Source organism: Notolabrus celidotus, chromosome 14 (assembly GCF_009762535.1).
Source record: "Notolabrus celidotus isolate fNotCel1 chromosome 14, fNotCel1.pri, whole genome shotgun sequence".
Classification (NCBI taxonomy): Eukaryota; Metazoa; Chordata; class Actinopteri; order Labriformes; family Labridae; genus Notolabrus; species Notolabrus celidotus.
The window spans coordinates 23,957,351-23,984,425 of record NC_048285.1 but is presented as its reverse complement, the minus strand read 5'-3'; the positions used below and the strand labels follow the sequence as shown (position 1 = coordinate 23,984,425).

General features: G+C 39.9%; 2 long non-coding RNA genes across 2 annotated transcripts; both read right to left on the bottom strand.

Annotated features, from left to right (window-relative positions):
- Positions 1-8,750: 8,750 nt before the first annotated feature.
- LOC117825872 lies at positions 8,751-13,414 on the bottom strand. The gene is made up of 3 exons (XR_004633924.1): positions 13,382-13,414; positions 9,898-9,980; positions 8,751-8,846 (listed from the first exon to the last, which is right to left on the bottom strand). It is a non-coding gene; the product is annotated as an uncharacterized LOC117825872 (long non-coding RNA).
- A 12,868-nt stretch (positions 13,415-26,282) lies between these two features.
- LOC117825903 lies at positions 26,283-26,668 on the bottom strand. The gene is made up of 2 exons (XR_004633933.1): positions 26,464-26,668; positions 26,283-26,363 (listed from the first exon to the last, which is right to left on the bottom strand). It is a non-coding gene; the product is annotated as an uncharacterized LOC117825903 (long non-coding RNA).
- Positions 26,669-27,075: the final 407 nt, after the last annotated feature.

Sequence of the window (27,075 nt, the reverse complement as noted above, 5' to 3'; positions counted from 1 at the left end):
GGGGAATCATCTCCGAGTTCATTGAAGTGTCAAGATAACAAGTGATTAGACTGAGTGAGGAGACGTGTTGGGAGACTGTCAGAGCCCACTGCCGCGTTGAAAACATCAAATGTCCGTTTTTACCCCCCTCTGGAAACACTTCTGTCTCCATGAATGAACCGAGGAAGCATTACAAACAGTCGTTTATTATGATTCAGATACTGTACAGCTCAGTGGATACGTGTGCGTCATCACTACATCCACCCTCTCTATCCACTTCCTTCTTGCTTTTCCACTTTTACACCACTCTGCTTTGCTCTCCTCTGTAGCCTCCATAAAGAGACATTTTTAATAGTCCTCCCTGTGGTGTGGGATTTGGACAGGCGTTTTAGTTATGTAACTTGGCCCTGCTTCTGTGCCTCTCTTTCCCTCCCTTCTTGTTTTTTCCTCTCTCTTCTCTTCATTTTTAATGCATTTGGGGCTTTAATTGTTTAGAAATGCTGGTGGAGCATATTTATTCCTATCCCCATTAGCCATAGCCAAGGTAACAGCTACTCCTCCAAGGGTCCACACATGTAATACAGCATTCAAAATTACAGCATTTTAATTGTAGAAATAGTTAACACTTTATAGTAAGGGTTGATGAATTAGAAGAGGAAAAAAGCATCACACACTCTGGTTCCATAAGTGATTATGTTTCGGCCTCTGGCCTTCCTTATAATCATCACATACTAAGATACAGGCACAGATCTCATGTAGGTCACACTCCTCCTTGCACACGTGCAGGTGATCAGGTAATCATCCTCCAACATGTTAGGACGAGAAAACATATGTGTCATTATTTAATCAATCTTTATTTATATGGCGCCACAAAATATGTTATTTCAAGACAGGATCAGATCCAGTCCCATCTTACAGGCAGGACTCTGTATTATCTCTTCTTAAACCACCACAAGCAGAGCACTTTGCAGCATTTTGCTAGTTACAGCGGCAAGGACAAACTTCCTTTAAACAGGCAGAAACCTCAAGCAGGACCAGACTCATGTTAGACAGATATCTGCATTGACTGTGTTTGAGAAAGAGGGATTGAAGGAGATACATGAAGAGAGAGAATGCAATATCATCTCCAAGCTCACATACAATAACTCATTCAGATCTGAAACCTTGGATAACTTGAATTAGAATTGGGGAGTAGTGTTAAATGTAATCCCAAGTAATATAGTAATGATTTATAAGCATTACTCCATTTCAATGTCATCATGTCTGGGGCCCTCTTAATAAAGGGCTTTGAGGGGCCACAAACATGAAGAAGTCATTCACCAAATACCTGGAACCAACTCCCAGAAAATATCAGGTCTGTTGAAACTTTCAGTTCTTTTAAATTGAGGCTGAAGACTCACTTGTTACCAAACTAACTTTGAATAGATAATGTCAACCAATTATGTTAATACCTATCTCAATTATACCACACATTTAGTGTAACTTTAAAAAATGACATTTTAAAACAGTTTAATGATATTTTAACCTTCTTTTTTTTCTTCACTTTTATTATTAATTGCTTGTTATAATTAATTTAAGCGTCTTCTTTTAACGATTTTTAAATGTCTTCTTTTTAGTTTTTTTTCTGACCTTTGTCATGATTCTTGTAATTTCTTGTCTAAAGCACTTTGAATTGCCTTGTTGCCCAAATGTACTATTTGATAAACATGCATTGTCTTGTCTGACAAAATGAGCTCCCGTTTTTTAATAGTGATTTTCATGACAAACAAATAAACAGACAATGAACAAGGTTACACATTTTGACAAAGGTGTTACTGCAGATTCCTTAGCTTTTAGATCCAGCCTCTAGTGGACTCTCAAGAAACTACACTTTTTTTTTGCACATTGGCTTTGATTGATGATTGATGACTGAGTGATTGTTATACGAGCACAGAATCTCTTCAGATCAAAATGTTCTTAACCCTCCGTAACCACAGGTATGCTTTGTCCAATGACTAAAGGCTGATTTATACTTCTGCGTCACCCCTACGCAGCAGGGGCTGACGCGGACATGAGCCCCACATACTTGTGCGTCGATGTGTCCGTGTCGCGCAGCAATTCTCCTCCGAAACACTTGAGGGCAGTGTGGTCTCTCTGATAGCCGGTCGCCTGCTTCCGGTCCTGCTACGATCTCTGTTTACTTTTCCACAGCGATTCAGAGCGTGTTATGTTAATCTACAGCAGATACACGTTGCTGTTTATCATACAGACATGATTACATGAAGAATAGAGAGGAGGAGATGGAATACACGGTCGATGTGCAGCAGATGTCCGGGATCCCGGAAGTGCTGTGAATGCGGGAAAGACAAAGCCGCCAAGCGGACCAATCACAGAGCTTGCGGTCCGCGTCGGCTCTACGCGTAGTTACATTTTGGAGGAGGTGCACGCCAGCTACGTGCGTAGGCCTCTGCGTAGGTACGGGAGCTACGCGGACCTACGGCGTAGGCTACGCCGTCGATTTGACGCAGAAGTATAAATCAGCCTTAAGTCACATTGTGATAATGCCAGTTCTCTGTTGCAGTGCACAGCCAGTTTCTTTAATATGTGACTTGTACTCTGTGTTTGTGTTGTGCCTCCTGGGTGACATTCCTGCACACAGACAGTCGATGTAATGCTGCTTTCTCCCTCTCTGTACACTCCACAGTGTTTCTAAATTGGTAGTATTCATCAGAGTGAAGATTCACCTTTAGCATTTCCCTTTATTCCTCTCACTTTGTTATCCTGTGTTTCCTGGGTATCCATCTTCAGTGAGCGTCTGCACATTATCTCCTCGGTGCAATGAGAGTCCAGGTGAAACTCATGCATTCAAACATGTTTGTTTGAATTTATGCCAAGGTCTTGTTTGAGAAACAGAATTTGCTTGCTCCTCTGTTTCTCCCTGGGATACAGATTAGATCTCCATGTCAAGCAGGCCGATTGGGGGAGAGGAGTCACCCCTCGAGGGGGGGGGAGGCTGTTGCCCGAGGCCGTGATACAATATGTCTCAGCAGTCTGAACCTCTTGATGATGTGGTGATGCACAGCGGGGACAGAACAGTTCTCTTCTCAGTTCACACAAACCCTTTCGGGTTGTGCAAAGAAATTGGCTTATTTACTTACCGTCAGTGGAACCTGTTTCTGGAACAAGATGAAAAAAGAGGAAGTCAGGGAGAGCGACTGTGCTGTCTCAGGAGCTGACAGAGTCCTCGCTCTGGCAGCTTTACACACTTCCTGCACCATGATGATATTTTGACATCTTTTTACAGACCCCTTGAAGGCGAGGCAGATTCTGGAGGAGCCCTTTAATAATGGCATGAAGGAGGTAAAAAGAAACGCTGCAGAAGTTGAATCTAAAAACCTTCTCTGGAACAATTTTCCGTTTCTCTTCCAGTTCTTCAAACACGTTGCTGCGTTCATAACATCACTGCCTAATTTAAAGTATTTCCACTGACACTTTGTGATGTCTTTAGCTTATTACTGAGAGGACGTATGTGTTTGCAGCTACTGAAGTGAAACTCTGAACCATACACTCCAGACTATTACAATTAGAGCTGCACAAAGAGACACTTGAAGACTGGAGTTTAGAGGAAAATCTATTTGAAACTGTCAAATCCCACTGTCACTCAAATCACCAGGTTGAGGAGCACAATAAAAGAACATTTCTGTGTCACACTGAGCTGTCAGCTCTTTGGTCAAAAGGCTTAGGGTGTCAGTTTGAGGCCTCAATCCTGTCTTCAAACCAGCACAACAAGCAGAGTCGGTATTTGGGGATTCCTGGCAGTACCAGTGACTCTAGGTTCCTTCCTTTTCTTTAAATTATAGTGCTCAAACCGCCTCTCACAGTATCATCCTCATAAAAGAGAAGACACACGACCCAGCTGTCAAGGTGCTTCAGCTTCTGCCCTGCCAACCAACATGGCTTCAAATCAGCAATACCCTCCAGCTATCATTTCACATCATTAAAAGCCTTTGCGCCTCATGTTTAGCTAATAAAAACCAGCAAAGTGAGAAGCAGAGGGATGCTTTATGACAATCATTAATGAGGTAAATTTAAGCTGATGTGCAGCTGAAGATCTATAATTAAACAAGAAATGTCCAGTGCCAGCAGAGTGTCTTGTGAGGCGCTGCAGGCACTGCATGCATGTCTGTAGTGGGAGAGATAACGCCGCTGTGTGGGCGGGAATGTCTCCCCGAGCCAGGAGTAGCCTGAACTAGCACCCATTGTTTTGCCTAATTGAAGTCCTGATTTGGCCAGGCAGTGACCTCTGTGTTTCCTGGCCTGTGTTTGAAGTTTTCCTGGTGAGGTAGCTGCAGGGCAGAATTTAATGGTGTGTGTGTTTGGCCTGCATTTGGACTGTTTATCCCATCTGCAGCTGCACTGATGAACCGAACAGAAGATGAAACAAACAGCAGACGAGGGAAGGGGAGAATAATATTTCACATTTGAACCTGAGGATGTGTTCTTGACTGTGCTGGAAACTTTTCAGCAGAAAGCAAGGTGGTGGTACAGAGTGACACCAGGTTTTACTTGCAGGCTTCAAAAGCCAGGTGGAGAGATGTTTGGGTCAACATCTAAATCCTTTCTTTTATGCCTGTCAGCCCTGGAATCAGCAACCACCCCTTAAGACTGAGGTTTAGACTGCGTATAAAGACAGAAGGCCTGCTGCAGTCCCCTGCCATGTTCTGTACCCTGCTTTATCCCGATAAAGACATGAGCCCTGGATCTGGTGTCACCAGGAGCAAGGTTTCAGTCTTAGGGGATTTCAGTAAGATGTTTATTCTGTGATGAATAAACAGTGTAGTACATGAGTTTATAGTAGAAGGATAACACAGTTCCTGGTACAGATAAAAAGGAACAGAGCAACAGACATGATATCATTTTCACACTCTGAGGTGGCACAGTATTCTGTTCAGTGGAAATAATACTGAAATAATGTGAGCCCTGGTTGAAGATGTGTGTTTTCTAATGACTGTATTCTTATTTGAATACCTTATTTGAATAACATCATGGCTGTTAATACTACATTACCCATAAGACTTGGTTGCCATCTCAATAGTAAAGAAGACAAAGTAAAATCAGTGCAGATTAGGTGTTGTTAGTTATGATCTGGAGCTTTGATAGGAGGTAGCAGTTAATGAGGAGTCATCAGTCAGTTAAACAACCATACAACCAATAACAAAAACAGTGACAGTAAAAACAGTGGAAACAACAACAGTAATAAAGACATTGACAGTTTCAATAGGAACACAGAGGTAACAAAAGCAACAACTAAAGTTAAAATTGTAGTAAAAACAGCAGTAACAACAAAACTGATGATAGCAACAGTAGTGACGACAATAGTAACAACAATCAAAAATAAGACCGTATCCGTGATAAAAAACAGTAACAAACACAGTGGCAAATGATGGTGGCAATAACAGTAACAATTCTGTTGGTACTGTGACAACAACAGTTATTCTGACAGTAACAACAGTAGCTACAACAACCGAACCAACAACGATAGTAGTGACAATAGTAACAACAGCAGTAGTGACAACAACATAAACAATTGTAGTATCAACTGTGTAACAACTGTGTCGATAACAATAAAAATAGTATTGACGATGATAGTATTAAAGGTGACATATCATGCAAAATGGACTTTTTAATGGTTCTTTACCTGAAATATGTGTCCCTGGCATGTCTACAAACCCCCCGAGAATGAAAAAAATCCATTCTGCCTCTGTTTTGATTTCTACACCTTTCTGTAAATGTGTGTGAAACGAGCCGTTTCAGACTTCAGTGTTTTTGTTACGTAACAACAATATCCGGTCTGTCACGGAGTCAGAGCTCGGAGCTTGTTCAGCCCATAGACTGTATAAAATAATACTGAATCCCTCCCCCGTTTTTCATTACCTGCACAAATGTGTGCTAACAAGGAGCTTAGGAGGGAGGCATGCTAGTTGTAGGCTGTCTTAATAAACACAAAGGTCGGTTTTACTCCCCACGTCTGCAGATTTGAAGATCTAGTGGATGATTTTTATTTGTCATGGATAAGTGCTAGCGCTAATTAGCATAGCCACATAGCTACATGTTCGTAGCTGTAGCTGTAGCTGTAGCTGTGTACCAAGACACACGTCGACATACTGACAAATAAAACAACAAGAAACACTAAATCTATGACCAATCGTTCAGAAAGGTCCTGCTACAGGCGCCTCTCCGTCAGGATCAGATTCAGAGGGTTGAAGTAACGCGATCTCTGAGCAGCCGTGTATATTCAGCCAACATGTAAACATTAGATCAACGTGCTGGAGAGCCGAGGCACATCCACTTCCGGAGGGGGCGTGGTCAGAGAGAAAACACAGTGTTCTGAGGAGGACTGAAGAAGAGGACTTTTCAGGCATGCCAAAATCTGATTTCAAAGTGTTTTTTTGAGCATAAACTTTAAAGACATGTTTTGGGGACCTCTTAGACCAATATATATTGATGAAAAAAGCGTGATATGTCACCTTTAACAACAACACTAACAACAACACTGGCAGTAACAACAGCGGTAACAGCTGCAGTTAAAACAGAAGACAGCAACACTAACAACAACCGAAACAACAACAGTTTTAATGAAAGTGACAAAAACAAATACAAAACATGTAGCAACAACAGAAATAATTGTAGTGAAAATAAGCTGTGACAAAAATAGTAACAACAGTAGTGACAACCATAAAAATATGAGTAGCCACAACAACCGTAACAACAACAGTAGTGACAATAACTGTGGCAACGACATTTACAAGTGTAGTGACAGCAATCATAGCAGCTGTGACAACAGTAATAACACCAAGATCAGTGAGAACTAAAGTAGAGACGATAATTGAAACAACTGATGAAGACAACAGTGAAAGCATGAAATGGGGGATTCATTTCAGGACCCTGTTCAGGTTGATGTAATTAGACAGCTTACAGAGTCCTCTATCAGGGTTGATTTTATTAATCATCTTTCAACTATTATTTTTGCTTTTCAAAAATGTTCTTTAAAAAACTGTGGTAACGAATCATTAGTTGTACAGTTGGGCACAGCTGGCCTCGCCTGAAGTCCTCATGACCAAAGATAACATGCTGTTTTGTGGTCTGATATCAGCCGATGTAGGTGATCGGATGTAAAACCATTATTTTATTGAATCTGAGAACAAAGTGCCTTCATCAAGTTTTTTATCAGAAGAAATGTTATACCTATTTAAGATGCAGTTTGTGTTGTTTACTCAACATTGCACTTCATTTTTCACTTTCAGCTGCATCAGGCCTTTGAGACTGATGTTTTGTTTCTTATCGAAAAGTAGTTCACTTCATACCTTACTTTTTTGTGTGTTCAACGTTGTATCCATTACATCTTCCAAAGTTTAATCTTCTGCACAAATGATTCAACCAGAGGAGTTATTTCAATCCAGGCTCCAAATGTGAGTCATGCAATATTACACTGGTAAAAATAAATGGGACCAGAGATTCCAGAAATAGCTCCAACAGCTTTGCTACTTTATTTAACTCTCTTCCCAAAGCTCTGAAATTATGTTGCTTAAAAGAGTAACCGAACAAAATCTTTTGCTTATCTCTAGTGGTTTAACTTTTCACCTCTGCAGTGATGCACAGGTGTAGGAAGCCATGACATTATAACTAAGTGATTCTACGTATAAAGGATAGTCCTGTCAGAAGAGGGTGTTTGGTTTGTTTGTGAGGTTAAAAAGGTGAGAAAAGAGAGGAGAAGGAAATGTTGCTTTTCAGCTTGGTGTTTCTAGGCAACCTGGCTGACTGAGAGCGAGGGGAATCGACCTTTCTCCCAGCAGACATTTTGACATTTCATATCAGAAAGAGCACAGGTGTGACGAATTACTGTAGTTAATAGTGACTGTGCCTCTTTTAGGTGTGCCACTTCCAGGGTCCAGGTTTTGTACTGGAGTGGTTCACTGGGACATGTAATAAAGCAGAACCACTGTCTGTGTTGAAACTCACACAGGCTTCTTGTTCAAAATATCTGCTGTAAAAAAGACCTTAGGGAACACGAGCCTTGAATGACTCCTCTAGTGAAGACTGCTGTGTTCATTTCTTCTTGTATTTTTGTGATAAAACTATTTAAAAGTGGAAAAGCAATAAAGTCAGCAAATTGACTTCTGTTTGTGTCTGAGGACTTCCTGTGAATAGTTTAATGGTGACTTTGTTTTTAGGAGAAAGGAGTTGAAATGAAAAAGTTCACAGCGAGGTTTGCAGATAATCCAGACTAACCCAGGCTTTGTTTTTGGGAACAAATTTGCTGCAGCTGATTTTTTCTAATTTCTTTATCAATATTTTGACCACCACACAGAGAATTCAATCCACCCTTATTATTCGGAGGTGAAACATTAGTCTGAGTACTGGATATCTTAAAACTGCAGCAAACAAAAGGAAATTTATCCGAACAGCGAGACACCATGGGGAGGAATAAGAAAACGTGCCATTGTGATTTGGTGAACTGACCCTCTCAACAGAACTTCAAGGAAGGAAAATAAAAATAGTTTTAAAAGAAGTGACGGGTCTATCGTGGAGGTCTTTCAATGTTTTCTTCTTTTCCTTTTCTTTTTTGAACAAATCCCTGTGGACTAATATTCAATAAACTTCAGTATAATAAATCCCAACAGCCCAGCTTTGACAAAACAATAGAGTAGTGTTCACAACCTTCTTAGAATGCCAAAATATGAGGAGCTTGATAAAGGCTTTATTCCAGGGATGAGTTGCATTACATTGTGTAGGTGTAGCTCATAAACTGTTCACTTGCTGTATGTTTAAATCACAGAGGAGTCTTTAAATGTACTTCTTCAACCCGGATTCCAAAAAGAGTTGGGATACTGTGCAAAATAAAAACAGAACTTGTTGTTTTTTACACAGAGAAACATATTTCAACCAATTACATTAATTTGCGACAGGCCAGTAACATAACTAGAAATAAAAAGGGCTCTCAAAAGAGGTGGAGTCTCTCAGAACGAAAGCTAGAAGATATCGAATGTCATAAAAAGATTCACAGAATCTGGAGAAATCTCTGTAACTGATACTGGATGGATGTGATCTTTGTGCCCTCAGGCAGCACTTCATGTAAAGCGCACATGACTCAGTGGTGGAAGTCACTACATGGGCTGAAAATAATATCCACAAAACACTGTCTGTGAACACAGTTTGTGTATGCATCAACAGATACAGGTCAAAACTGTACCAGGCAAAGAGCAAACCATCTATTAACATGATCCAGAATGCTGGGGACTTATTTGGGCCAAGTGTATTTGTTTCATTACACTTAATATGAGCTACACTGACCTGAAAAGTCAAGACATAAATCTAACTTCAAGATATCGCAATTCAAAAGACTTAACTGATTGCAAAGAGTAAAAATGGCTGTCAATGCAGCAAACACAACTTTAAAAAGTTTCTTGAAATAAGTCTTACATCTTGTTTCAAGAAACATATCAACACATTTGTACATGTTGCTACTTTGGCAGCCATTTTTTAATCAATAAAAGTCATTACTTTTGGCTCATCATATCTCGAAATGAGATAGACATCTGAACTTTTTCAGTCAGTGTAGCTCAGTAAGTGTGATTAGGTATTTTGACGAGACAAATACTCTCAGTCAAATTCGAAAATTTTGCAGTGAACAAAAGTATTTCCACAGAATGGAATCAGTGCTTCAACTGAAACTAAGTATTTGAATGATTCCTCCACGGCTGCCTGCAGTGAACTAACTCAGAATCAGATTTGACAAGCCAGTAGATGCATCTTTGAGCAGTAAACAGCTGTCACCAAGGACTTGAGGACACTGAAGCCTTTTGGGGCTCATATCGCTTGTTTCAGGATAAATGGGAATCCAACCTGGCACAGAGAATGGCCTGACAAATATTGACTTACCTGTCAGCCTGTCTGATCCTTAATGATGGCTCTGTGAGCCTTCAGGGACGTCATTCTTTCGGCTAAACACATGACAGCTTGTTCTGGAAAATGCAGCCAAAGAGAGATGGAGAGGTGTTGATTTGAAGCTAATTTGTGACTAATTTTATTTGAAGGTTCAGTCAAGCAGTGCGAATGATATCCATGGGCAAGACATGTTTGCAGCAGTGCTGATGCTTTGCATTAAGCAGGTCTATGTCTTCTCATGAGGCTGAGCTAGCAGTGCTAAGTAGGTTTTTCTCATCAATTAAATGTATTAAAACAACTCTGCAACCTTGCACCCATTGCCACAATGACGTGTTTACGAAGGCATTATCGCTACACTACATTTATGATATTTGTTGAAGGCAGCTTTTGTGATTAGAGATGAAGAAATGTTTGTGTCCACATAAAAAAAACACCAGAGGCTGTGTATATACTGCATGGTATAAAATGAGTATTAGCTTAGCTCTTTTTCTCCCAGAAGCACCATGCATATGCAGCTAAAAGCAATTATTTCTGTGAAAACACTCACAGCCTCCATTAACTCATACATCACACTGGCCAAAACCCACATTATCTGTCACTGAAATACTGCAGTGCTGAATTTGATAAACAAAATAAAAAACCCTTCTGCAAATATCAAAATTGTTTAATGACACAATTTCAATTATCTTCAGCTGTATTCCTGCCAGCCAGACGAATCAGAGTATCGAGGACAAATGAAACAAAAAAACCTCCAGCTGAAAGGCTGCACTGCTCAATGAGAGTGAAAAGCAAATATATTTTGTATTTGCCTCGGTTATGCGGTCGTAACAACAAATGTCAACATGTGTGAATGTGATTAAATTGTTTTATATCACATTATTTTCATTGGTTTGCAGGGACGGTTGATTTTATAAGGGAGTATCCTGCATGTGGTAGTGCTGTGAAGTGGGAGTTAATAAAAAGCAAGCAGTGTTCAAGACGGTACGTAATTGAAGTGTTGAGAGGGAATCTTGCCTTCAAATGCAGATACGACAGGAAACTGTGCTGATATAATTGTCTGTGTTGTGCTGGGTAGTGTGTGTGTATGTGTGTGTGTGTGTGTGTGTGTGTGGACTAGATAACATCAAGCAGCTGACAATAGAGAAGAGTTAGATAAGAGACAACAGAGACAGAGAGCAAACCATCTGAATGACAACTCAGTGAGAGTATAGTCCTCCTATTTGCTCCTACGACAGGAGATATTGATTTAGCTACAAGTGATTATGACTTGAAATAGCTTTTTAGAAGACTATGTGCTAAGTAGGAATGGAGTAATTGGGTAAAGATGCATTATGGTCCATTAGGTTTGAATAAAAACATGATCCTGCAAAGACAGCAATTGATTCAGGGCCTGGCTGTCCCAATCAAAGGCTAACTGATGAGAGGAGGACATAATCTTTCACAGATTAGCCTTCACCGACAAAGACCAGCACAGGTCAGTGATCAGTTTCTTTAAAGGAATAACTGAGTCAACACAGAAAAACCTCTAAGGGAGTTTCGGCTTCTTCATAACACCACCACACACAAGCATATTTGTACATGTCCACCGTGGTCAGTGCTCATGTAATTAAAAAGCCAATAATGAAGCAACCTGCAGTTATGATGGAACTCACACGCAGTGACCCCAACCACCCTCACTGATCAATAAGCAACTGGACGCCGCACTCTGTTTATTGGCAGCCGCTGGCGCCTTGCTTTGGTTGGCTGCATCTGTGTTGTTACTGTAAATGCTCCCTCATTAACCAAAATCATTTATGTGCAGGATTAGAAAAGCTGCCAAAGCTGCCCTTTAATTACGGCAACCATTGATTACTTAGTGGCAAACTTTCAGTGGCTCTGGTGTGTGTGTGTGTGTGTGTGTGTGTGTGTGTGTGTGTGTGTGTGTGTGTGTGTGTGTGTATGTGTATGTGTGTGTGTGTGTGTGTGTGTGTGTTTGTGTATGTTGGGCTGAAATTGTACTCATGTAGTGTTCATTTGTATAATGAAAATTGATTAAACACCTGGTTACTCTGCTGCTGGGTCTGTGTCTCCAAAGCCTACCTGAGGTTTTACTTTTTACTTTTTAAATTTGATTTCTTCTTGCACAAAATTCAGGGAATTAGGTTTAGATATATGCATATTTCTCAAACATTAATTAACTTTAACTTACATTGATATTGCTAATCTTAGAAAACAGTTGCCTTGGATATGTCGAGATACTGTATGTTACAATAGGCTATGATGTACCACGATGCACCATGATATTTGATAAGATACAAGTCAATGTTATACGACACGATGCAAAACATTGCAATGTGTTTCTTTGCAATGAATTGTGTTAAATTGTGTTCTAATGCGTTGCAATGCATAGGGATGCGTTAAATTCTTTGGGTGACGATGCATTGCGTTGCGATGCATTGTGTTGTGATGCATTGTGTGTGATGCATGAGTTGCTATATGTGCGTTGTGTTGCGATGCAATGCGTTGGGATGTGATGTGTTGCGATGCGATGCATTGCCTTATGTTGCATTGCGATGCAATGTGGTGCAGTGCAATGCAACAGTTGCCATGTGATGCTATGTGATGCATTGCATTATTTCTTGAAATAAGTGACCATCTTGTTTGTAAAAATGTATAAAGAAAATTTTGCTTTTGGATTGAAATATATCAAAATGAGATGTTCAAGTTATGTTACAATAGGCTATGATACACCACGATACGCCATGATATTTGAAATGATACAACACAATGCTATATGACACGATGCAAAGCATTGTGAAAAGTTTTCATCGCAATGCATTGTGTTGTGTTCTTATGCGTTGCAATGCGTTGGGATGCGTTGGCTAGTAATATGAAATTCTATTTTCTGAAATGAGATTTAGAGTAGGGGAGAACGGGGTTCGTTGTCACACTTTTTACTGTTTTGATGATTGCTCATCATCAAAACATCTTGCAATAGTCATTCCTACATTAAATTGAAGCTTAAGGTGTTGGCTTGAAATGTGTATCCCTCTCATTTTCCAACTCATTGTAACAAAGAGGCAATTAATTATCAAAGACACTCTGACACATTGTGACAACCAACCCCAATACACCTACTCAACTAGGCTACACACAGTCACTGTCTGAGTTACAGTGATGGCAAATGTAGGGTCTGCACACTCCAAATTTCACCATGCATGATTTTGCCAACATAGGGGTTGGTTGTTACATGTGACAACCAACCCCAAAGAGAATGTGACGACCAACCCCAACTGGATTTTTTTTGCTAGCATCAATGCTAACAACCATCTAACATCTATTTAGCTAGCTAATAAAAATCTAAACTATAGCTTTCCCTCACACTTTGTAAAGGTAACACTTGTTTTGTTATATACCCATCGTTTAAAAGCCTAGAAGAAAAATACTGAGGAGCTGAATATTTACAATTTGACATGAAAAACACAAAAGGTCCTCTCACCTCAAGTTCAGCTGTCTTACTCCAGAGAAGACTATGTAGGTGAGCTCTGATCCTAATTCTGTAAATGTCCATACCCCAATTTGAGAGACAGTGCCCTCTGGTGGTGAGATATAACAAGTGTGCCAACCAACCCCGTTCTCCCCGACATCTGGTCTTGTCAGGTTAATGTGGCTTATACCAAATGTAACAAAATATCCTGACTAGTAGTGAGACAACTACACTAAGATTATTATTTCTTTCAGTATAAACATAGTTGTGTAATACATTTGATTTATAAACACACTGAGTATAGCAGCTTTAAAAGTCAGTATTTCAGAGAGTTAGCCAACAATTAAATAACTCACTCTGCAGGGATGGATTTCTTCTTCTGCATGAAGCGTGTTGTCTGTCATCCATGATGGACATACTTTTCTTAATTGTAATGTGTTGTTTGTTCTCATAAGACTTGCATATTTCCCCCTTACTTGTGTCTACAGTTGTCTGAAATTCAAGCTTCTACTCTTCTTCTGTAAACAAAACTAAGTAACCATTCAATGAGAATTGAAGCCAAAGTCTTATACTGATGAAAACACAAAAAAAACAAAACTACAGACTTTTGCAAGCTCACTTTTAAATGCACTGCAAACACATTAACAGCGCATGACTACAAAGTAAGCCCTCCTCATTATTAAAACACACAGATAAATCAGTTAAATTGGTGAGCGTAATAGGCTTAGAGGAAAATCCACATGGAAAATATTAAATTCTTTCTTGTCTGTCACATTAAACTGAGCAGAGAATTTTTTTGTTTATTTTGTATTCAAGTTCCTGGCACTTTGGTGTTTAAAACATTTTTTAATCCTTATATTTGTGATGTCGGGAGTCCATGAAATAGGTAAAGGAGGGATGGGTGCCTGTGAAGTGAGCACAAACTGTCATCACATTGATGCTAGTGTTTTTCTGGAAGGCCCATGAGGAGAGCTGAGGACTCTCACTGTAGTGCAGAGAGAATTCAGGAGAGCTCTTCACTCATTGTTTGCATAAAGCGTTCCCCCCTCTGAGTGCGAAAATAACACATAAGATGCTGCAACACATGAGTGGGGATGTGATATAGCTTTACAGTGTGCTGCTCAGTTTTTAGCCCTTTCAAGTCATCGCAATAATCTGATTGTGCCCTCTTGACCTAGTACATCTTAAATAGAGCACATTTAGATGAATGAGTGGCAGAGATGAAACCTCTCACCTCCGAGTACGAGGTATCTGTCATGTTCAATGTATGTATTTCTGACACATGCTGACAAAATGTCTAATACTGTGTGAGGATGCAGGGGGACCTTTGATCTGAACTGTCATTAGTGTGACTGTAAAGAAAAGTGTGTCTTGATGTCCCCCAGGTGTGTCAGTGTGTGTGCACTGACTTACAGTACTTGCTGACAGAGTAGGGAAAATATCACTTTGAGTTCAAGTTCGTTCACGTTTTTAAAAAGTGTACAGAGGGACGGGGGATATTTTTTTTGGTCCAGAACCATGTTTTAGTGAAGTATTTTAATTTTCCATTATTTTGAATAAGATGAGTCAAGCATGTACTTTTTTCTTTTCTCCAATACTACCTAAAAATCTGATATTGAGTATTGGTGACTCAATATATCTATCCAATGACATATTTCTGTAGTACAACACAATCAACTGGCTTAAAGTAACAAACAATGATAGTGTGGTGTTGGCGTAAACTGTATTGTTTGACAGAGCTAGCCAAATTTCAGCCATTCAGTGTTTTTCAAAATCTTGTTGATATCATAAGAATACCAACGAAAAAGTATTGAGAAATGATTTGGATTATTTCTACAAATTAAAAATTGCTTCACAAAAACAGAAAGGCAAAAAAATAAAAAAAGATTTAAAAGAAACTATATTTCAATTGAGCACAGGAATTCTTTTTCTGACCTCTGGATAATGTGCCTTGAAATTTGTGTTTCTTACAAAAGAAGCAAAAGTTGTCATGCTAAATCAGGAAATCTATCAGCTGTTTCTTTACCTCCAAAACAAGCATTTAAATTTAACTGACTTATTTAATCAAAGCTTGGGACAACATGTTTATTCTTCCTCTGATGTTGACTCTACGCCCTGGTGGCTAATGCGGTCGTGAGCATACTGTGTTGTTGTGTTTGCAACTCTTTGCTGCACAACGCTTGAATGCTAGTCAGATCGACTGTTTCCGGTCCCACTATGTTTTCTGCTAGCTGGTCCACAGGGAACTATGACTTTGAATTTATTACTTTCAATTGGAGCTTATAAATGCTGCGGTTGATTGTACAGCAAATATTACAAAGAAGAAAAGAGCGGAGATTTCGGAGGAGATGGAATGTACGACCGATGTACGGCGATTCCAGAAATGTTATGCATTCTGGAAATACACTTCTGCTCTGTAGACCAATCACAGAGCTGGCAGTCCACATTGTTTTGGCATGCAGTTACATTTTGGAGGTGGTGTAAATCTACATGCAAAGGCTCCTACGATGTAGGCTACAGCGTTGCTTCAACAAAGAAGTATATACCAGGTTTAAAGAGTCTTGTTTCCAGTATGAGACTGTGATGTGAAGAATCTGATAAACGGAATCAAACTGGTACAGAAGCTATGGATAACCACTACAGAAGGGGTCAACGATACCACCTAATTTAGCTAATTTCAAGAAATTCTGGCCCAAACAAAGTCTGTTTGTTTTTGCAGTATTTTTTGTATGCAAGAGACGTGTTCTTCCACCTGCAGCGCACTGATCAGCTGTTTAGGTCTGCAGGCTTCAGGAACAACCAAACAGAAAAAAATAGTGATTCTCTTGTGATTACTTTGGACACAAGAGGAAACGTTTATGAACCAGAGTTTACTGAGAAAGAATGAGACTGAATGAGAGCAGGAGAGATCCAAAATTACCTGGTGGTGCAGGAGTGCAAACCCACGAAACAAGATAGCTATTTCCTATGCAACACTTCATGACCTTTCTGAATCAGAGGATATCTGCAGCTCACAAACGGCTGCAGTCTGAACCGCTCACAAAGAGTTCCCTGCCTTACTTCAACACTGCTGTTTTACCCTCTTTCTTCAATTTTCAGAAGTTAAATCAGAAAACCAGAAAAGCTGAATAGAAGTATGTCTTAGAAATATGCTGTTGACATCTCCTATAGGACACACCAACTATAGAGAAATACCGTATAATACCGGGTGCCGGGCTGGTCTGACCCAAGTGGTTTCATCTGCACCAGTGGTGGTCTCGTTGCACAAATAGAACACATCACGGCGGCAACCCTCTGCGACCCAAGCTTCAGTAATGATTGTGGACACTAAGGGTTGCTTAATCATTAGTATCACCCCACGGATTTTTTTTTTGGCATCATGGTGAGATGGTCCCTCTCCATCTAAGTGTGTTAGGTCTCTCTCTCCTTCTCTCTCCCTGTCCCTTTGTATATCCTTATGTAATCTTTCTTTCACTTTCTCTTATTTTTTTATTTATTTTTTTATTTTTTGGCCCACCTAGGTGTGCACGCCCTCTTTTACAGAACATGATATTAGCTGCCAATAAAAGATAGGCCAGAGTTCTAAGAGGGATGGTGATGGTTGCATGCACACAGTCACAAGCACAGAAGAAAAAGGTTTTCTTTCTTTTCTTTTGCTGCAAGAATAAATTGCATTAATATTTGACAGTTTGTGACAAACATGACACAAACCAGAAATATATATGCAGACAAGAGGAAAAAAAAAAAAAAAAAAAAAGAGAAATACCGTATAAATACCTCACACAACTCCACCTCAAAAAAACATCCACACTATCTCTTTAACCTTTAGGTGAGAGATAGTGTACCATGTGAAACTGACATGGGACACATATAAATGTATTGCTTTTATTTCATATGATAATTTTATCTTACATATAGTACATGTCTCATCTCATCCCCGACCTCGACAAACAAAACATAGATTCAATAAAGTTTTGTTTTTTTGACTGGTTTCATCAGAGGATGAAATCAGTGAAGAATGAAAACCTTTCCTGTCAAGAAAACACATGAATGATTAAGGAGAGCAATTAAAAAATTGATAGGATTTTCATTTTATCTCTGTTTATATTCCTCTGGGTAAAGAAACTCCTTCCCGGTGGATTGAACTTGAGTGTTTCTGGTTCAGTATTGACATGTTTTTAGATGCTCAGAAGAACAGGCTGATCTGTGCTCAGGATCAGAGTCATTTTCACGCTGCAGGGCATCAAACAAAACAAAGTCATTGTTTGACTACAAAGAACCGCGAGTACTAACAGAAAACAAAAGTAATGTTGTTGAGTGTTGACATGTTCCATTTGTGTGTCTGTGTGCCTCTGTTGAACTCTCCGTGAAGAGATTAAGTAATAAAAAAACAGAGAGGCGAATAAAGAAGGAGTGTGTGGTGTTTCTTTGCACAACCTTTCCCTGACCTTCCCACAGGAGGCTCCTCTGTGTCTGCTCTGTTCCTCTGCGGGAATTAACAAGGTCTTACAATATCCTGAGTTCACACATACAAATCTTTACCAGCGATTTATTCTGCATTTTTAAAGACTTGCCTGCAAATGTATTCCATAGACAACCTTGATGATAACAAACGTGATGATAAACAGTAACTTTTCATGAAAAACTAATTTGTAAATCTCCACATTGGTGTTCTTTTAAAAAAAGATTGTAAGAATTTGTTCCATATGTGTTTTTTTCAAGGTTATAATTTACATACAAATATGACTTATTATATTTTATATAGTATGGGGACAGTAAGTTTCTAGTGTTCTTTCCACTGACTTGAGGATTGAAGTTCTGACTCAGAAAACTTTCTCTCTTCTGAGACAGCTCCTTCAGCCCAATGCAATCCAGTTTTATTTGTATAGCACATTTCAAACAAGCAGAGTCGTACAATTGACTGGCGGCCTGTACAGGGAGCACCCCGCCTCTCTCCCTGTGACAGCTGGGATCAGATTCATCCCTGAATTGGATAAACAGTATAGATAATAGATGCATGGATGGATGGATGGATGGATGGATGGATTTCCTACAAACTTACCCTCAATGTGCTTTGTTGAGCACAAGGACCACAGCTTTTCTGGTACTTCAGATGTGTAATCATCACATTAAATACTGTAAATATGGTCACATTAGATATGAATTTCAACATTTTTTGCTCCTTATACCCCAGTAGAAACTCCTAGTTAAATTCTGGAAGGTAAACCAGGAAGTGAGATGATAGGGTAAGCCGGGTCTGTTCAGTTTAAAGTCAGAGTTTTTCTCTGTCACAAATCTGGCTCTCTCTAAACCTGGTAAGGTAATCATGATAACTGGGACCGGGGTATGTTCAGACTTTTTCAGCTTCCAATCGGCTGTGTAGTTCCGACCTTTCATTAGGAAACCGCTGCCAATGTCCTCTGTTGACATTATAGACCCTCAGCTGAGGATAAGTAAATTAATTTGACTTCTTTTTGGCTCAACCTATAGCTATTTCTGTGTGTCATTCATGAATTTAAAGTATTCAACGCAACGTAACCCACTGCTTAGCTCCTTGAGCTTAACCAGTAATTTTTAAAAAACAAATTATACAAGACAGAAAAATATCAGACATTTACAAAACTGAAATGACTTGGGGTTAAAACTTTAACCATAAGGATACAATAATAAAACCAACTGATTAATAGTATTGCTGGGGAATTTGTTAAATGCTTCCTAAAGGAATATCCTGAGTTGGTCATTAAGTTCTCAAACCTGATTTTTAGGTAAAGTTTTGAACAGTCAAGCCCTCCCAATCCCCCCAAAAATCTTGATGGGTTCCCAATTTGTACAACATACAATAACCCCTGGACCCCCTAATAGGTTCTAGGAAAAATGTTAAAAGATGAGTGATACAAAAGTGAAGCTTTTCCAGTTCCAGCTCAGGCTGACATTTAGTAAATTATGTGAATGCGGATTGGACAGAAATAGCACTAGTAGAATAGCAGTGACCAGAAGAGTTAATGGACAGCAGTTTGCCTCACATTCACACACATACACTCACACACACACGTTCTCACACTGTTAGCGGAAGAGCGTCCATGCAGGGCTCTTGCCTCGCCATTGGGAACAATTTGGTGTTCAGTGTCTTGCTCGGAGACACATGACATATGGACAGGAGAACATGGAATTAAACCACCAACTGTGCAGTAATTGTAAAATTCATGCTATCTCCTGTGAAATGACGATTTAAAAATCCAAACTTTGAGAATTTGAAGCATCACACATTTTAAAATGTTTGGGTGAAATATGAATAAGTTAAAATCTCCTCTGAAGAGTTTTAAGCTGGTTGTGTTACAGCCTGAAATTAATGTTGATGCCTCTATACGGGTTACAAAAAGCAAATTACCCTCAGTGATAGGATTGACTTTTTCTGTATACAGGTAGTTGGATTTTTAATCCTATTGCTGCTGCCACCAGGTCAGTGTGAAACAAGGAGATGAACAGCACACTGCCTGGACAGCCTTTTTATTTTATATATTTTCTCTGTGGAAAAGATTCACAGTGAGTTATATTTAAACTGCTAGAAGACTGCAGGGTGAGACCATCATTAGAAAACACAACTTACACATGTAGAAGACAAGACCAGCGCAGCAGAGATAAGATGTGCTGCTTTGCCATGGGTCACCAAGATCGGCACCACACAAAAGTTCCTCACAGTAGTTTTGTGATGTTGAACCCTCAAGGCGTTACACCAGAAACAGCAGAAGTGAATCAGAGGTGAAGTATGTTCGAAGGAAATAGACGTTTGGCATTGGAGGCTGAGAGCATCACATTCCATCTTTATCAGGACTTGATGTGCCTGAAGTGTGTGAGCATTGTGTTCTTGGACTTCATGGTGGGTGTATTATAAAGAGTGTTTGTACGTGCCTTTGTGGGTGTTGCACAATAAATACGTTGCCATGTCTGCAGACACCGTGCTGTCCATGGAACATGTTGTTAATTAAGAGCAGTGGACAGTGTACATGTGTGTCATAGCATCTCTGGACTGAACTGACGCTTGTCTGCAAATGTTAGCTTTCCTTCACCTCACCGGGAATTAAAGGCATCGCCTCACTTCCTTGTGTCCTTGTGGGGGGCTATTATGTGCATATGAGAGAGAAGGAAAGCAGAGGAGGCCTGTTTGATCTGACAGGCTTGAATTTAATTGACTTTGATGGGGCTGCAGAGGACAGGAGAAGAAGGACACACATGAAGCAGAGGTGGTTTTCATTTTCGCCCACTTCTTCCACGGTGTTGACAGACCGAGTTGCCACTTGTCACTATGAAACGCAGCAACAGTCCATGTAGGAATCACATAGTCAAAGTGTTGCTTATAAAAAAATTGAGATCGAGTTTATCTGCCACTACAGAGCTGCTTGGTGGGTCTCAACGTGCTCTGTTGCCGACCAGAGAGAGCCCAAGTATTCAAAAGAATCTTTGCATTCTTCTTGGTTCAGGTTTACAAATTCAAGGCAGCACAGACATCCTAAAATATTTTGAATGCTTTGATCAGAAACCCACTTTCATGAAAAAGACCCTGAAATGATGTATCTCCAGCGCTGCACCTTCCACGCTGACTGATGTGAGGCTCCATAGAGGTAATAATTTCAATGATGTTACGCTCGGCTATTTTGGATTCTGACAGTTGCCTCCCCGGTGCTCGTGGGATGGAGGGAGAGTTGCACCAAAGCTGATGGGATAGATGGAATCTCTTAGAGTGTCCCTGTTGAGACGACTTAGTGAACCAAGTAGGATGGGGAGCCAGGTTTTAACATCTTATTTATAGCAGTGAGGAGAGAGCGGCATGCTGACATGTGTAGCGGTAGCACTCATCCCCTGTGACGGCGCAGCACTCACAACGCTGCCTTACCGTGTGCTGTCAGTGCTGCGGGGATGTGACGTGGGAGCTCGATTCTCCAGCTCGAACCCCAGGGAGACGGCAGAGGACACCGTTGGGTACATTTTTACATTTTAAAGCAAGCTCCCAAAATCTTATTACGAAGGAAGTCAAGCCTCTCCCTGCTTTAAAATTCAAATGAAAAGAAAATCCTTACCATTTTTCATTTTCTTTGTGCACTGGTTTATCCACTCATCTATCTGCCCATTTGTCACACTTGCCAAAACGACATCCCTTCATTTTTGGCTGTGTTTTTCTTGCCAGTTAATCACCCTCCTCCACTAGAAATTGACATGCTAGATCACTTTTCCTGTCCCTGCTTAACAGTTCGTAGTCAAAGTCATATTTCCAACAGTTTCACAAATTTTGACTGAAACAACCTTTCATTATTGTAAAACGTTCAAGCAGAGACTCTAGTTTGAGAAAAATGAAGCATCCTTTTATATTAATATAAGAAGAGCAGATAAAACAGCACTAATACTTCATAACTAATATGATCAAGTACAGACAGCACAAATGTGCTCTTCCACAGTGATATGTATTCCTCATAACCATCTATTTAAGTAAAAAAAAAAGATGGAGGAAGGCCAGAGGGGTATTGATATTCCTCTCCTGCACTAATATCACCCCCTGCATTAGATAATGGACATCAGAAGCTCAGAGAACTCCTCACATGTTGGAGCACATCTGTGCAGACCAGCTGTTCCCTCTCATAGCCAAGAGAAAACCTGATGGGGAAGGTCAGCAGGGGTTGGACTGTGAAAGCAGAGGCTGTGCTCCAAAAACACACCTGACGGAGAAGACTTAAAAGGTGCCCTGTGGAGAGTTTAACCGCAAGTAAAGCTATGGAGATTTGTTTTAATGAGTGGTCCTGTGACTCAAATATTTCCCATACTCTCCTAGCTTCTGCAAAAGTATACATATGAAGCAACACAGATAAACATAAGCAGAGAGTAATAGTTTCTTAATGTAGTACAGTTTTCAGTTTCTATTTAGGTGTTGATGCTGTTTTCCTGATTAAAGTTGCTTTGTTGTGTGTGTGTAGGATTCTTTATATGCTGCTCAGCTCTGTGCTTGGTTTTCATTGGCTATTTCCTTTTATTCCTTTACATACTTTTAGGTTCCACTGATGGCTTTTTTTTTTTTTTTTTTGCTCTAGCAGGCAATTTTTTTTAATGCAACACCAGTTCAGTTCAACATGCTCAGTGTCAAAAATACCCTCAGCATCAGCTGTTTTTGTTGGTGCACTCTTAGCTAAAAACAAATAAACAGATCAACTTTTGGGACTCTGCTGCGCTCTTCAGTGCAATGTCTCTCTCAACAACCAATCACAATCAAGGAGGGGCAGGACTTCTGATATCAACTTTGTCAAAAACAGCAATAGCGGAGGAATAAGTAACCAGATTCTTATTTTTAAGGGTACATTTTCAAGGAAATGTTTTCAGTGGACACAGGCTTGTTTATTATTAAAGAATCTACTTGTTAATTATGCTTTTGCACCTGTAGCCACACCTATTGTCATGTGATATGACCCCACTTAATGCCCCACTGCCATACTTGTCATTGTATTTTGGTAGTGCTGTAATCTGGCTTTGGTTTCCTGTTTTAATTTGTAGATATTTCCTTGTTTTTCATGCCTTACTTTGCTCCCTAACTTCCCTAGTCATGAGTTACTCTTGGTTTTCCATGTGTTTTTCAAGTCCATTTCTTGTTTTATCTATTTTCATTTTTTTATTTGTTTTAGTATTTGTTGTTTCCTGTTTGATTCTGGATGTTCTAGCCCCTTGTGTCAATGTCTTGTTTATTTCCCTTCTGTTTTAGTTATGAGTTATCATTTTGTCTTCTTGTGTTGTTTATCAGTGATCCTGTAATATATTGTCATTCATAAACCATTGTGTCCTTGTGGTCCTAGTGTGCTTAGTGTTTCCTGTTTTATTTTGTAATTCTTGCCTCTGTGTGTCAGCTTTAGTTTGACTTCCTTTCTTTCTTTGTTTTCCCGCCTTTTTTGTGTGAGTCCGGCCTTAATTAGTTTCACCTGTGTCTTGATTAGGTTCAGTGTATTGAGTGTCTGTGTGCCTTCCCTTCATTGTGTTCTTGTTCTTGTGGTTTACCTAGTGACTCTTGTGTGGACGGTTAAGAAGTAAGTTTTCTTTATTTTGCCTTTTGGCCTTTGCTCAACACATCCTCAGTTGTCAGCATGTTGTTACTCCTCCTTTGTTTTATTGTCACTTGACAATAATCCCAATAAAACAGTTATTTCAACCCCAAACACTATTTAAATTGGCTATTTTGATTGACCAGATTAATAGTTCTAGCCATTGGAGGGGGAAAATCACTGTACATAAGAGCCTTTTAAAAATAAAAATCATTTTTAGTCAAATACCATCATGACTTCAGCTTAAGATCAATCTTGCTGACACACTTTCACCTGCAGCAGGCCACTACTTTCTTTAACCCTCCTGTTATGCTCAGGGTCAGATTGAGCCTTTTCAAAGTTCAAAAATAAAAATAAAACAACATATAAAAAAATAAAAAAATAAATAGTGTTCCTTTCTGACCACTCAAAGCTCTTTTACATTACTTGCTCACCCAATGATGGTAGAGGCTGCTATAGTAAGGGACCATCAGTATTAGCTAATCTTATTCTAGACATTCATACACCGCTGAACAACTGAGGGAGCAGTTTGGGGTTCAGTGTCTTGCCCAGAGACACTTCAGCATTTGACTGCAGGAGCTGAGATCAAATAGAGACAAGCTGTCAGCCATTAGAACAGTGAGGGACAAGTGGGTAGAGCAACTTCCACTACTCTATAACCCAGGCCCTAATGTCACAGTGGATGAAAGGCTAGAGGCATTCAGAGGTTCCTTCCATTTTATGCAATATATACCTTCCAAACCAGCTAAATACAGCATCAAAATCTGGGCAGCATGTGACAGAAGAGGTGTCTCCTGTTAATTTATCAAAATCACTTCATAAGTTATCCTCATTGAACCATGATCTGTGAGGATTAAAGAACACCATTGCACTACATATTTATTTAAATGGTTAGTAATGGAGTTAATAATGAGATTAAAAAATGTTTAATGTTTTTTTTTTTTTGTTCTGACACTTCTGGATAATTAAACATGCCCCGGGTCAAGTTGACCCACGAACATTATTGCTGTCCCTGAGAAAACAAACATAACAGGAGGGTTAACAAGGATGTTTTTCTGACTTTGCTCGTCAGCCATTGACCAAAACACCTACCTCACGGTTTGATATTGGCATTACAATGTTGTCACACCTCAGACATCAGTGATAAAACCAGGCTGATCCTCTGCCAGCAACCTGGAGTGATTACTCTCAGAAGAGCTGCAGACCAGGTTCAGACTGTCGAGTGTCGTGCTGGTCGGGTTCCAGCTACACGTCTTGAGCTGCCATGGCTTTATGCAATTAGCTTGGAGGACTCCAAATGCACACTTCAAATTAAAGCAGAGCCTGATTCACTTGTCACAAAATCAATGCAGATCCGTCACCTCGTGTTAGAGGGCGCAGTGCCGGAGAAAGTGTGAACATAGTGATGTTTTTTTCTGCCTTTACCATCGTTCTCCCTCCCTCTGCTCTCTGAATCTGATTCAAAGGCCTTGCAGAGTTTATGTACCGTCAGGGAGCCGCAAATAAAAGCAGCAGTGGTTCACAGACAAGTATTTTACTCTTTTATTTGTTTTTGTCAAAATATGTGTATTTTCTAAAAACAAAAAAATCCTTTGGATATTTGGCATCTCCCTTCCTGCACCAGTCTGGCACATTTCAAGGCTAATGAAAGGAAACTGACAAACATCTCAAAGGAATATTTCACTTTGATATAACATTTTGTTTTAACTGCATCCTTGCTCAACTTGTGACACTAGCTGCCCTGTGAACTAATTCAGCTTACTTGGTTTTCTCTATTGATATGAAACTGAATATGGCTTTTGTCCTTGAGCAAACTGGAGTTGCTTCATTAAATATCAAGAACAGAGATGCTGAAAAACAGTGACATGCAGAACTTAAAGAGAAATTTTCTAGCTTTCACTTTCAGTTTAAATAAAAATATATTTTACCAACATGATTTCTGAACACAATGGCAATATTTACGCTGGAAGGCAGCTTGAATCTTGTTTTTTTGCACACACGTATGATATAAGGAATGTACACAATATGTATTTAACACTGGTATACACAGAAGTCTGGCATGAGGCCACAGTCTCTGAGTTCATCTGTGGGGTTTGTTTGGTGTAAATACAGCTGGGTCTGCTGCTCGTGTGGGTGGTACCAACCTACTTGGAAGCCACACTGGCGCTTTGATACACCCATGTACGCTGGAGTATACATGTCTCAGAGAAGAGGGCGATAAGCATCACATGTAAAAAAAAATGTGCTTTTATGTGTATGTTTGTGTATTATTGTAATGTTCCGTGCAGCGTCAGTGTGGGCGTGTGTGTTTATCTGAGTGATGCCTGCACCGCGGGATGAGAGCACGGAGTGAGGGAGTGAGACGAGCTTGAACTCAACCTCAGACGCCCTGCAGCTTCACACTGAGTGGGAGCATGTGGATGTGAGGGGACACACTTGTGAGGGCTTCTTTTATTTGAGTGGAATTTTTTTTTTCCAGTGACAGTGTAAACAGCATCAGAAAAGCCTCTTCAGACCGAGAGGTTCACAATTCCTGCACTTCCTCACTTACACTGAAGCGTGTCCAGGCTCTATTGAAGCAGGTGGCCCGCCTGGAGCACTGACTTATGCAGGGCTGGCATTAAAAGTGGGGTATTATGCTGTCTCATACTTTCATATTTTCACATACTCATAATGTTACAATGCTGTATGTTCATTCAAAATGTTAGAAGAGTATTGAATTCATGGGTAAAGAAATGTTGAAGTAATCTCAAGGACACACCCTGTAAAAAGTCTGTTTTCTCCTGATGCTAGTTCACTGAACAATGTGTGGTGTGAAGTCAAACACGCCGGGTCCAGGGCAGGTTTCGAAGGTTTATTATCAACAGAAAGGATCAGCTCAGTGCAGACAAAGGACTGAGTTCGGATGTGGATGATTTGTACTATCAAACAAAAAGGGACAAAAAGGGAGATATTAAATATCTAAATAAACAATGTAGCATAACACTGATAAAGATAATATAGAAATAAGGCGTTACTTACATCAATAATGCATCCACTCCAGGTAATAGTTCAAAACAACATTATACAAACATTTCAACAAAGGGAGTCACTGGCACATGGCAGGTTTGGAGGGAAAAGGAGGAACAAAGGCTTGGGTGCAGGCTTTTATAGTGTAGGGGGCGTGGCTTAGGCAATCAGGTGTGGCCTGGTGAATTAACAGTCAGGTAGAGTGGAGACTTGTGATTTAACACACCCACACCACAGCTTAGTCTCTTGGTAACTCTCTGCTCCACTGGTTAGCTAAGTAAAATGTGCTTTTTGTTGTGAGAGAAAGTCAGATTTTTCTGTGTTTCATAAAGAGGAAAGCACTTGACAACATTTAACCCAGTTGTTTATTAGTTCACACCACTTCACAGAGGACTCTCGCTCAGCAGAGCCCAGCATGACGCTTCATTTGCAGGGGGTGGTAGTGCTAACAGACTGTAGCTTTTCCATCTATTATGGACCATGTTAATGAGTCAGAACAGCAAGTAGTGAGTAACATGTACATTCAATCTTAAACTTGTGATTTAAGTTTCAGCTCAGGTAATTTTGCATTAGCTGCAGCATGCAGGGGAGCATGTGTAATGTGCACAGAGACTTTACTGCACA